This window comes from Dasypus novemcinctus, chromosome 29 (assembly GCF_030445035.2).
Source record: "Dasypus novemcinctus isolate mDasNov1 chromosome 29, mDasNov1.1.hap2, whole genome shotgun sequence".
NCBI lineage: Eukaryota > Metazoa > Chordata > Mammalia > Cingulata > Dasypodidae > Dasypus > Dasypus novemcinctus.
This window is the reverse complement of record NC_080701.1, coordinates 17052204-17066607: the sequence shown is the minus strand read 5'-3', so window position 1 is coordinate 17066607 and position 14404 is coordinate 17052204.

Sequence of the window (14404 nt, the reverse complement as noted above, 5' to 3'; positions counted from 1 at the left end):
TACAAGTGTTTTTAATGGGAATACAGGTGGAAGGATTTATATCCAATGGATGTAAGTGTGCAAAGGTGGTGTGTGTGTGTTTGTATGTGTTGACATGCATATTTTTTCCTGGTTCTGTTTACTGAGAGGTCCAAAGAGCAAAGACATCCCAGTGCTAATAAGCACAGCAACAACAAGGTCTTGATTTCTGAATACCATTCTTCAAGTAAAGAAATCAAGTGTTGTTAGAAAAAGTACTATTCTTGGCTTAGACAAAGGGAGTCTAAGAAGAGACTGCAATAGTTTATGTAACCCAAAAGAAAGGAAATGCTAAAACAATTAAGGAGACATGTCAAACATGTCAAAGGGATACAGAAGCCAACTTGAAGGGGCTCTTAATGATCATATCTGAGACAATTCGAGCAATAAAATGATGATAGTTTATAATCCATATTATAAATAAGAATCCATATGTTCATAAAAATATATGTTTGAATAAATAAACAGGTTGGAGATCATGGAAAATTTTTCCTTTCAATAGAAACTGAATGCAAAAGGAATGACAGAAATTAAAAATTATTGTTTGTGAACATCACAATAAAAATTGTTTCAAGAAATAAAATAGATGCTAAAATTAGTTAGTAAAGGTATAATGAGAAATAGAATATTTACATACTCTCAGAGTATCTCCCCACAAAATATTTGTTGAATACAAAGTGAAAAAAAGGCAATTTTACTAGATGTTTTTACACCTTCCTCCAGATGATCAAAATGAATTTCACTTTAAATCAGTCAGATCAACATCATGTGTTTTCTGATATGACATAGTAAAAAGGATACAACACATCTGCAATATTCTTGCAAAAATGTATAACTAAATTTAATCATGAAAAAACATTAGGCAAATCTAAACTGAAAAACATTTTACACAATAACTAGTCCATTTTCTTTGAACCTTTTAAGGCCATGAAAGACAAAGGAAGCCTGGAGAATTCTGAAAGATGGAAAGAAACTAAGGAAACGACAACTAAAAGCAATGTAGGCTACAGGAATACATCTGGGCCTGAAAAGGGACATCATTGGAACAACTGGCAAAATTAAAGTGAGGTTATCAGATTTGTTAGTAATCTTGTACCAGCACTAATTTCTTTATTTTGATCATTTTACTATGATTATGGAAGATATTAACACTAGTGGATTCTGATAAAGGGTATACAAGAATTCATTGCACTAGTTTTGACCCTTTGAGTAAGACTAAAATTATTCCAAAATGAAAAAAGTAAAATATAAAGAATAAAATGTTTTATTTAAATATATTCTCCTTTTGCATCATGTGTTTAGTCTTCATTTCTCACCTGATATTATTTTTCTATTCTATTTATTTCCCAAGTTAAATCAATTCTCAATTTATTTCTTATATTTTTCCATTACCATCTTTAATTTTAATTTTTTTTTAACTGAAGTATTTTTTTCATATCCCAAAACACTTGCTTAATGATATGTATTGAGTTTGAAGTGCTGTGTTATGGTTTTCTTTTGCATCTTGACTATTTGGGAGAAGCATTCATCAACTTAATGTTTTGAGTCATGTTTTTTTTCTTCTTATAATACTTTTGTGGGCAGTTTTAATGTTTTGAAGTGTAGTAAAAGGCAGTTTGATTGATGAATAGCGTTTGGGAGATAGAAAGTGCTATTATAATCTTTTGGTTTTCTTTGGTCTCATAGGATCTGAAAATTTTTACTTTTGCTTATTTATCCCTTTCTCACATAGTGTCCAAAGAGAGGCTCCATTTTGTCCCATGCTTTTTCTCACAAACATTGCTTTCCCAGGGTCACTACTACTTGATCCTATTACCTTGTATTTCTCTTCCTTACAGTCACTGCTCTGATCAACCAAGGCCCTTTCCAGATACATTATCTCTTGCATGCATTTTTTTCCGGACATGACAAGTCTAGACAAAAGCTTACAATGGAACTCTCCTGGAAATTATTTTTGGGTATTTATTTTTATAAGTAATTTGAAATTTGAAGTGTTCTGTCTTCTACTTGTACTTAAGGTATGAGATTTTGTACTATTTGTTGTTCTTATTCATTTATTTACTTTGTTGGGGCAGAACAGACATTTTGGAGTGAGGTGACCACCATTGCCTCAACTATGAAACAGTTAATTTTAAACTTGTCTTCTCTTTCTAATATTATATAATTTTCAAACTATTATTTTCTCACAAGCATAAAAGCTATAAATTTCCCTCTACGCCTTGCTTCAGCTTTCTTCTATACATTTTTATATATTTTTACTCTTTATTGTAGTAATATATATATATACAATTCAAAATTTCCCATTTTAACCACTTTCAAGTATATAAGTTTCACTATAATTCAGCTTGAAATACTTTCTAAATTTCTTATAATCTTTTTGTCCATCCATGGGCTACTTAAAAGTGTATTATTTAGTTTCAATATACGTGGGAGATTTTCTAATATCTTAGTTCTCTTAATTTCTAAATTATTGTCACTCAAGTCTGTAAAGATATTCTGTAAGTCATCAATAACTTTGAAATTTATTGAGACATTTTATGAGCTAGCATATGGTGTATTTTGGATCCATATGAACTTGTAAAAACTGTGAGTTCTTTAATTGCTGAATATAGTATTTTATAAGAAAGAGTGAGTTATTTCTATGGATCTGTCTTTAAGTTTATTTTCTCCAATCTGCTGTTAAGAGCATCAGTAGATTTTTAACTTCATATTGTAATTGCAGATATAGGGGCTCCATTTGTTTATACTTTCTATTTTTTTAATAAAATTCTCTGTCAATATTTACCATTACAACTATGTTTCTCTTTACATCCTTGAAAAATATGTATAATAGTTGCATCATGGTCCTTGGCTGTTAAATTTGACGTCTGTTTTGTTTCTATTAATTCTGTTTTCGGAGGGGAGTTCCAATTCCCTGTTTCTTCACAGTGAGGCAGGTTAGTACAGTGAAAGGGGGAAGACGAATGACCTAGCAGACCACATGGATGAGAGGCAGCCTAGCCATGAGCCCGCCAGGAAACCTCCTGAGAAGAAGGCTGCCCGAAAGACCCTGCGAGACCCCAGACACGAGATCCTGTTTGACCCACAAGATCCTGTTGGGTCAAAGGAAAGCTCTGGATATCCTCAAAAGTCCTCACCATTGGCTACTGAGAACTGACAGGTGGGACAACCAATCAGAGCAGCAAACATCTGGCACTCCGCCCAACATTTTGAATGGGGAGAAGAAAAACTTTAAAAAGACCTGACCTGGGGCTCCACGTGCAAAACTCACCCTGCAGTATGCCTATGGTCCATGCCTCCGACCCTATACTTGACTCGTTTTCTTCCTTTTTAATAAACTCTTTACTCTCTTGCCTACCCTATGGTGTGTCCTTAAATTCTTTTATACGACATAAGCCAAGAATCTAGAAGCCCAGAAACCAGAGCCATCTGCTAACAACAGGTATATTAATTTTGAATTCTATGTGGACATCGTGAACGATGTCTTAAAGGGTGATTTGTGATTCTGCTGTCTTCTATCATAGGGTTATACATTTCCTTTTAGTGTGTAGTTAAATTACTAGTAATTCTTTGTGTGTAGGAATCGGCTTCATTTTATCCCTAGTCCTAGGTTATGGCCCTTATTCTGGGATGTATTTTTTATTCCCTAGGCATCACTATTCTGGTGCCCCTACGAAATGTCTCAGGTGGTTAGCGAGGTCTCTTAGATCTCTGGGCCAGAATTCTAAATTCACCAAGCCCTGTGCTCCATCTCACATTTTATCTCTGAGCCCTGCAGCAGCTGATTTCCAACAGGCCTCAAAGACTTTCCCTGCTTATGAAAGCCCAGCCATTGGCCAAGAACCTAAGGTGATTCTTCATGCAGACTCCAAAGCGGTGCCTTCCCAATCTGATACAGGCTCTGCAAATTCTAGCCACATCACCTCCAAGTGCAGAACTTAGAATTCTGCCTCCTCAGCTCAGGGAAACTACCATTCTTCATTGCCTCCACCCTTCAGGCTCCTTGATAGTGCACATGCCCCAGGGCAGAAAACTTGAAAAAAGCAGGGCTCGGCTCTGCACCGCCTGCAGTGCCTTTCAGGGAAACAGCTGCCTCATGAACTCTATTAGGAGGCATTCATTTAGTCTAGGACCCGGCTTTTCTAAGAGAATTTGGGTAAGTAATATCTTCTCCACATAATTACATATTTATCAAATGGGGGACAAATAGTCAAATGCTTTCTTATGGTGGAGATAAGAACAAGTGACATATTGCCACTCTGCTTTATCAAGAAATGTTTCATGGTAATATGCATAACGATAAAATATTGCCAAAATACATTGCTCTGCTTGGGTGGAATAGCACTTATTGTTCTATTTTTAAAGATGAAGAAACAGAATAGCTCCACATTATATTATAACATATTGACTGGCAAATAACAAAGTCTGAGCATTGAAACCATCCGCCTCTCTAACTCCAAAGTAAGTTATTTTTAATGTATCACAGTCAACTTAATAAGTCCTCAGTAGCTACTTATTTATATAAGAGGCTCAATTTACACCCAAGAATAGCTCAGATATTGAAAATATTTAAATTTAAAACACATTAAAGAATCTGAATATATAGGGAAATGGTATAAAATCTGTGCTTGGGAAGGTTTTCTAAGCTTAACATCAAAGGCTGCAATCATAAAGGAAAAGATCAATAGACTTCACTATATTTTTCTAATTAAAAAGGATCTTTTGTCAAGAATAGTTAAAACTTTGGATAAGAAACGATAAGCAAAAGGAAAACATGTTTGTAATATATATTAAGGTGCTACATAGAATTATTAAAAGATAATACCAGTAATAGAAAAATGGGCTACAATTTAAAGGGGAAATTCATAAAAACAGAAATATGTCTAGTCTATTTAAAAAAAGCAAACTCACCAGTGTTCAAGGAAATGAGCATTGATGCAAAAATAACTTATACTTTAAAATTAAGAGTTTGACAAAGATGAAGATATACTATAAGATTTTGTGTTTCCAAAAATATTGAGAAATGAGTAGTCTTTTATATTGCAGTTAAGGTTGTAAAATTACAATTTGTAAAACTTAACACAAGCTTTAAAAATGTGCAATCTTAGTTTCTTAGAAATTCCATTTCTAGAAATTAGCCCTATGTAAATTATTGTAGATATTCGCAACACTATAAAATAAGGACATGTGGGAAGTGGACTTGGCCCAGTGGTTAGGGCGTCCGTCTACCACATGGGAGGTCTGTGGTTCAAACCCCGGGCCTCCTTGACCCGTGTGGAGCTGGCCCATGCACAGTGCTGATGCGCGCAAGGAGTGCCCTGCCACGCAGAGGTGTCCCTGCGTAGGGGAGCCCATGTGCAAGGAGTGCACCCTGTAAGGAGAGCCACCCAGCTTGAAAGAAAGTGCAGCCTGCCCAAGAATGGCGCCACACACACGGAGAGCTGACACAACAAGATTACAAAACAAAAAGAAGCACAGATTCCCGGTGCCGCTGATAAGGATAGAAGCGATCACAGAAGAACACACAGCGAATAGACACAGAAAGCAGACAATGGCGGAGGGGGGGGGGGGGGCGGGGGGAGGCAGGGGAGAAGGGGAGAGAAATAAATAAAAATAAATAAATCTTAAAAAAAAATAAGGACTTGTTCTTCACAGTATAAATTACGGTGTCAAAAATTTGGAAGCCACCTAAATAACCAACAATTGGCATGAGTTAAATGTTTTGATATTAGAAAACATTATTAAAAATTATTAAAAATCATGCGGCAATCACAAAAACTCTGAAAGACTTTTACCATATGATGGGAAAAGAGTATTCATTTGGACTATCTTAATTTCTACAGTATCGAATATGTACCACCACTGTAAAAATATTATATGTGTGCACACAACAAACACAGAAATGTGTAAATTGAGATTCAGGCTAGTCATTTGTCTTTTGAAAATTTCTTTTAATCATTTTAGTGTCTGTACTTTACCTCTTAGATCACTTTTAAAACAACTTTTAGGACAGAATCCTTTATTTATTTATTTTTAATCTCTTCTCCCCTAGAGCTTATTGCTGGCATCTGCACTAGTGTCTCTAAGCAAAAGCTCAGTGAGTATGACCAACTATGAAAGAGAGCAGGCTAACTATTCCCGAAAGTGTGGAATATGTTAATGTGTACCTGTGCCAGGGTTTATAAATGATGGGGAGAAGCCCGGAAAAAAGAGGGATCCTTTTCAACTCCCCAAATATGATGCAAGGGGTTGAACTTTTCTGGAAACTTTCACTGCAGTCAGCTCTATGGGGAGACATCCCAAAGGAAGGAACCAACGGGGAAAAAACAGACCGTCCTCTAAAAATCAATCAGCTCGCTTCCAAGACCCAAAAGACACATGGGGACTGTTTGGCAAGGCTCAGTTTAAAGACACTCCACACGCTTCATGCCTGCTGTGCATTGAATAAAGCGGTGGCTGATGCTCTGAAATGCATCCCAGAACCTTGTGTTGGCAGCCACTTGCCAAGTAAATTCGAGAGGGAGCAGCTGCCTTGGAGCAACAACGTGGACGCCACCTCCCTGGATGACAAAGCAAGACCTGGAAGTCATGAATCCGCTTCTGTGAGCAGAAGGTTCCTCAGAAGAGGACGTACGGAGTCAGAAAATATTCACCAGTCGAGAAACGAGATAATTTCTCTCAGAGTTTCCTTTTTAACCCAGCACAATCTTTGGGGGCTGCCTCCATGGGGTCTGTAGATTGCCTGACAATATCTGAATTAGGCACAGAGAGAGTAAAACTCAGATGCTTTATTTTGCTTCTAGGCAAACATATGCCTATTTAAAACTTAGTTTCTTGTATGAATTCTTTTTAACGAATGTTATAAATCTGCTTACATTTAAAGGAGACTTAAGTTCCCAGTTGCTTTGCTTCACACCAGGATTTTGCCTCCTTCTGGGAAAGGGGAGCACTGTGCTTGCAGACTAACAGCCCTCCGCTGCGAAGGTCATTAGGATAAACATTATAACGTGCAGTGTTTTTCTGCATGAGCAATGAGAATTTCGTTTTTGTGCTGCAAATTGCACTCAAACTGCCCAGGTAATAGCTCCATCTCCTTGGCTCAAGTCCCAAAGGGGAAGAGTGTCCCTTCACCCAGAACAATTCCCAACCCCCGGGTGAATTTTGAGAATGGGTTTGCTATTCAGTGAATTATTCCCTTCTCTTGGGTACTTGGGGTGAGCTCTAGGAGGTTCATAAATTTTACCTCTTCTGATGGGCTACTTAATTCTCCAGCCACAGTGTGAGGAGCTGGAGATTTATGGGAAAGAAACTCTACTAGATGCTTTTCTGCAGAGTGGTCAGGGGCTTCATTTAAATTATTATAAGTTTAAAAATAGGGGAAGGAGTACTGTGACTAAAATTGCAAAGTCCTTTCTTCCATAGAAATCCCTGAAGAAATATCCTTGGATTTGTTTTTGTTTTTTTTTCAGGATTCTGAATCATAACTAGGTTTATGGGTAGCATGCTAGTTTGGGGCACATTTGGGGTCTAGGGTTGGCTGTGCATTTTCTAGAGCTTTCTTCCATCTTTCAGATTCAGGAATCTCATTGAAGAATCCCTTGGGCCTGGTGCTCCGTGCCTAAGAAGCTCCTGAGCCCTGGGGAATTTGGAAAAATATGAAAAAAGAAAGAAAACTGACGGCAGGCTCGAGGTGACTCTGACTATTTACTTGACCTGAAATTTAAGCTGTCCTTTTTCCAGCCTAATTGTAAAGGGTATACGAGTGGAGCCCACCTGTCTTTGCATAAACACACAGCCAGATAAACAAAACTGCTCAAGGAGAGGTCGTGACCACAGAGTCCTGCTTGGACAGCAACTATCAAATGAGAGGGGCTCAACATCTGCCAAACCTCTGGCTTGCTGGGAAGATGGCCCCTGCTGCCTTGTAACTGAAATGCATTGGCTCTTTTCATCGAGTTGGCAGGATCGCTGTAGCTTTGTGGCAGCTTGCTCCTTGAGTTTCTGTGAGAACAGCAGAGAGCTAGGCGCAACAAAGAAAACTGCTATGTTTGATTAATGCACAAGATACCGCGCTGTGGTTCTGCCAAAGCCTCATTTCAAGAGTCAGCGTTGTACATTTGCAGGGAGCAAATATTCAGTATGCTCTCCTCTTTGTAACTTGTCATACAAAAGAATCAACAAATTCTATGGCTGTCAGGAAGGCTGTAAGTGAAGATAATTGCTCTCCTTTGCACCTGCCTCAGCCCCTGCCATCATTGTGCAACAGAAAGCTCTAAATATTGTGATTTACTCTCATGGCAGTGTATCTTTTAAAAATGATTCCCTTTCATACTCACCCGAAGGCCTGGAAACTTCAACAGTGGCTAAGAAGTGGTTAAAGCATTGAAACTTAAGACCTTAGCATCATTGACATCATATCATTAACTATGGGTCCCTAAGAAAGATCCCTTGTTGAGGGGTTCACTTTAACATTATTATACTGAGTCAAACATGCTTATTCCTACCTAAGTTTTCTGCAATGGAGGAGCCAGATTGGACAGGTCCATGGAGTCCAGAGGGAGGATGGTGATACCACCACCAAGATCAAGGGAGTCTGGAGGGGGCACAGATGGGCCGCAGTGACCCATTTGGTTTTGTACGTAACATTTATGGATAAGAGAAATTACGTGGATAGTTAAGTTGGACTAGGTTTGGGGACTGCAGAACAGGTATAACCAAAAGACAAAGGGATGATGAATTCTAGAAAATTAAATATATAAGACAAATAGCTGAATATAGGAATTAGTGATTACTGGGCCTGGTTCATAGTTCATTAACCATGCTAAGAACCTTGGGGTTCTCCTCTCTGGCATTTCCTGGTGGATTTCAAGACCCTCCCAGGAGTTGCTGTTAGTATACTACGTTCCAACTCTGATGTTCAATTTATGTTTCTAGTACTACAAGCAACTCAGTAGATCTCTAGTTCCTTCCCAGTCCATACTTTCTAAATAGGAGATCAAATGGCTGTCTCTAGAGGTGAGTTACTCAAATATTTAGTTCCTGTACAGTTTAGTTGCTGATTTGGAACTGAAATATATATTTTTTTTAAATCCAAGGAAGAGGGGTTTTCCCTCTTGAATTTTTTTCTAAATTGGAGTTCTGGGAGTTTTCAATCTAAGTGTGATTGCTAATGAATAAATTTCAGTTATCTCAATTCCAATGTACCACTGAAATTGGCACTCTGCCTAAACAAATAACCATTCAAACCAATATCTCTAAGAAGAAAAAGAGATTTACTTGGTGAAACAAAGTGTGATGTATGTGCCTGGAATAATGGGGGGTCTTCTCTGTTCCAACTAGTTTTCTCACTCTCTTGCACTACACCCCCGTCCACAGTATTTGCTGGGTTCTGGGATCACAGCCTGCTAAGTACAAATTATCTCTTGATTGTGATACAGTGTCTGGTGGTTGATTAACTCCAGGGGGTATTGTGAAGATTGGCCTCTTTGGCCTCTACAGGTGGTAGAAGTTTGGATTCACACGTTCGCTGTGCTTTGTTCTTTGATTGCCTGATGGTAGTCATTAGGGCTTTCACCAAGCTCTCTCCACTAGCTAGAGGTTGGGATAAACTGCTACAATTCCAGCAGTTGAAATTACATTTTACAGAGGTACATGAGATAAATGCCATGTAAGAAACGCATACAGGACAAATGTCATAGGGTCAATATAAACTGAACAGTCATATGGCATGTACCTGCCACTCTCTTGGGATCAGGTACAAGCCAGATTATCTGATTGTAATAGTAAAGTGTAGGAGTGGTGTGTGCATGTGTGTGTGTTCCTAACAAAGGTCATTATACATATACTTTTCTTGCTGGTACAACTGGACAGTTCAGGAAGATTTTATGATGAATATGGAATTGGAATGTCATCTTGTAAAATGAGCAGGAATTATAAAGGTGGAGAAGAGAAGAGAGGAGAGGATAAAAGGAGAAAGTAGTGGAGGGTGAAAGAAATTTTAGGTGCTAGAAAATACAAAGTGTGCTGGAGATCCATAGAGTAAACTAGCCTAGCTGGCCTGGAATAGTCAGTGTGGAGTCTGAGGTTCACTACATGGGCTGGGGTCAGAAAGCAGAGGGCCCTGGATTCTTTTAAAAGTTCACCCTAAGGGGAAAGTTTTTGGACAGAGGACTGACGGAGCTGTGCCAAGAATGGTGGCATGTGATTGATTCAACCCTCTTCACCTGTGATTCAAAATATGTTTTCATCCTTAGAACTAGTTAAAGGTAAAATGTCATCTAAAACTCCAGCCATGGTATTAATGGCTGATGACAGTTCAATGAGTTGCTTCTTGTAGATAGCATAGTTTCTTTCTGCTGGGTATCCTTAGCAACTTAAAGGAATGAGGGAATGTGTGGGAATTAAATGCCATACAAAACCAGTGTGAGTGAAATGCGGGGGACTTAGAGGACCTATGGACAGAGCTCAAATATTATATCCTGCCATAACCTACTGAATGGACTGAGGAAGAGTGTAAACTACAATGTAAACTATAATCCATGCAGTGCAGCAGTACTCCAAAATGTATTCCCCAAATGCAGTGAATGTGCCACAATCAAAGAGGTTGTTGATGTGGGAGGAGTGGGGTATATGGGAAACTCATATTTTTTAATGTAACATTTTGTGTGATCCATGTATCTTTAAAAAACAAAATAGATCCCTATACTACTTAGTGGGTTAAAAGCCCTTTCTCTTGTGTCAGAAAAATGGTTTGTATATAATGTAACTGATTTATAAAATACAACAATATAATATTCTTTCTAGTCTCTTTTTCTAAGTCAATTTCCAGAAGTGAATTATATAGATCTAGTGCCCAATGGAAGGTAAGTAAGTGTATGGGCTAATATGTGCTAAAGAAAAACAATTACATGGATATCTGTGTCTAGAAAATATTAGGTTAAAGAAAAATAAACAGATCCTTAGTATGTTAAAATATTATATACTTTTACAAGGGAAAGTATAATATATAGATTTTTCCCATGCCTATTTAACCACAAAAATCTTCACCAACATCTGACTGGAATAGTGTTTCATAGAAGGTACAATGGGAATAATTGCATGATTCCATTTCTTGGTGTGTGTGTGTCCCCTACATCTTTGTGAGTGTTCTATTCTTTTGTCTAGCCAATCTATTAGAGAAGAAATTATTCTATATATAAGTGGATCCTATTCAGATGCAAAGTCTACCCTTAGGAATTAGCAAATTTTTATTAAATACATGTATCTGCATATTGCCTTGACTCTTTTTTATACCTCCTTCTGATTATTCCCTAATGTGATTTCAGGAAGGTAAGGAAGCTGCTCTTTCTGGAGAGTTGGTCCAGGATAGCACCAGTTTCAGTTCCAAATCATAGAACAAAATCTGAGGAATCACAGCAATAGGAAATGATTTGATTTCATAGTAATAAAATGTTATGGGAACAAAAGCTCACAGTTTTAATAAAATAAGCAAAATTAGAGTGAAAATCAAATGGTCTGAAGTAAGACTTTTTAAACTTTTCTTCAACCCCATAAATTCCTACCTGTAATTCCCATTCCACTTATAAGGTAGGTAGGTAGGTAGGTCAATAGGTAGGTAGGTAGGTAGATAGATAGATAGATAGATAGATAGATAGATAGATAGATAGATAGATAGATAGATATAGATGGATGATAGATTTCTTTTTGTACCAAAAAAGAATTCCATAATTACACAGTACAGAGGGAAACTCAGAGCTAAAAAAAAAGAAAAGAAAAAAAAAAAACATGCTACATCTGGTAAAAAGAGGAAACAGAAAAGAACACTTGATGATGTATAAACTGACCAACTATAGACTCTAATGAATATTGCAAGCTAAACAGCCCTTTACATACTTCCCTTTAGTTTCAGAATTGAAATCAGGCTGAACAGGGTGCTGTGGAAACGAGCCTGCTCCTGTGGATATGGTTCTTGCATCTGGATTTACCTCTTCATCTGGAGCAAGAACGAACAAACCAACCAACCACTTGATCACCATCCTCTGAGTAAGATCATTTGTGTTTTTTGGTTCTTTTTTTGTAGAATGGATCAAGAGTGCTGCCACTTCGTCCCTCCTTCCACTGCTACTTAACTGTAGATGCTTCACTCTCTCTATGACGAGCACCCATCCTCACCGCTCCAACCAAAGCCACTGGAAAATTGAAGAAGAATCTCTTTTTGGGGGGATGGGGGTGTTTATTCTAATTTGTGGAAGTATCTTGCAGAAACATATCCAGCATAGTGTGATTTTAGAAACTCTCTATTCTCCACCTCTTCCCTCCCAAATCGTACCCCTTGCCTACTTGCTGAAAAGCTAAATCATATCATTGACAGTCGATCCCTTCGATTTTATTTTATTTTTATCCCTACTAAAGCCTAATTATATTAAAAGCTAGAGGAGTTGAAAGGAATACTGCACAGTGAATGGGTGACACGTTCCAGCCCTGGCTGGACCACTATTTAACTGTGTAATCTGAAATACGTCACTTTCCTTTTCCAAATCTCAATAATTTCTCACCTGCTAAAAAAAAAAAAAGATTAGTTTTTTTGATTCCCAGTCTTGCAATTCTGAAGAAGATATTATATTTTAAGCTATTTGTAGCCACTTATGTTTTACTGTATAATAAATTTCAGGTTCTTTCTTTAGAGCAGATTTGGTGAAGCAGGAAGAATTACAATGTTGCATGCTTGATGGCACAATGGTGAATAAGGTATAAGTGACACAATTGGGAGAATTGGTGCACTAAACAAATTTACAGCATATTTATATTTAGTGCTGGTTGTGCACCTTATAGAATAATTAATATTTTAAAGTTCAGTTTAGTCTAAGTTTGATTGCAATGTCTTAGTCCTTTATGAAACTTGCCAATCTCACTGTACTTGGGGTCATGCATTGAGGTGGAAGTGGAAGGAATTTATTGTCAAAACTCAAATTTTAAATATCATATCATTGCTTTTGAAATGTTCTCTCAAGCCACTTAAAGAGAACATGCCAAGAAAAGTCGCATTTTATCTCTTTCCCCAAAAGAATTTCTTGGACATATGACTTTCTGTAATATTTCAGTTCTTTGTTTCTATATCTCTGACTATTATGGAACATTAAGATGATATAGCTCAAGCCCAAACCAATAAAAGTATCCTTTCCACAGTATTCCTGAAAGCGGGTCATTCCATGCTTGGTAGAAAACTCTTACTATATAATTGCTTCAGAGTCCTTGGAGTTAGCTCATTATTTTGCCAGATGGTCTATTCTAATTTGGGGTACATTTTAGCTACTAATTCTTCTTCTCATTGAATTGAGATTTGCTGCCCTATATTTTTTCAACATGTTTGTACATCTCACCTGCTATAACAAAATAATTATAAAACTGTCTCCTATTTCTGTCACTGTTCTCCCAATATGTAAAGTCATCTATCATATCTAACCTAAATTTTCTTTTCTAGACCTGCTCGGTCCAATATGGGAACCATATGCAGCTGTGATGGTCAGTTATAGGTGTCAATTTAGCTAGACTATAGTCTCCAGTTAGATAATCAAACATTAATCTAGGTATTGCTGTGAAGGTATTTTGTAGATGTGATTAACACCTGAAATCAGTTGACTTTCTTTAAGGAAATTATCCATGATAATATGAGTGGGCCTCACCCAATCAGTTGAAGGAATTTAGAATAGAACAGAGGTTTCACTGAAAATTGCACCTCTAGCTTCTTCCTGAGAGTTTCCAGCCAGACTTTCAATAGTGGATTAAGTGATAATCCCCAAATGATATGCCCATGCCCTAATCCCAAGAACCCTTATGTCTTAGTTTACTAAAGGCTGCCAATGCAATATTCCAGAAATGGGTTGGCTTTTACAATAGGAATTCATTAGAGTAAAAGCTTACAGTTCTGATGCTTTGAAAATGTCCAGATCAAGGCATCATCAGAGATGCTGTCTCACCAAATGTGGGCTGCTGGCGGTCCTGGACTCCTGCCATGTGGCAAACCACAATGGTGACACTGCTGGTCTCTGCCTTCTCCTCCAGACTCACTTTCTCCCTGAGCTCAGCTGTGGATTATCTAGTACCAGGCAGTACACAATGCCAATCCACTAGTCCACTCCTCTCTCCCCTCTCCTCTGGGTCTCATTGCTAGTTCTGCTTCAGATTGTTCTGTCTCTGCCTTTTCTCCCTCACAGGTGCCTCTCTGAGCTCCTGGTTTCCTCCTCTCCATCCTACAGCCTTTTTCTCTGCATCTGTAGCTCTTTATCCTTCTGTTTATAAGGGACTCCATTTAGAGGATTGAGACTCTCCCTGGGCTATGCCCTATGGGAGCAATCTAATAAAATGCCCTCAAATAATCTAATCAAAA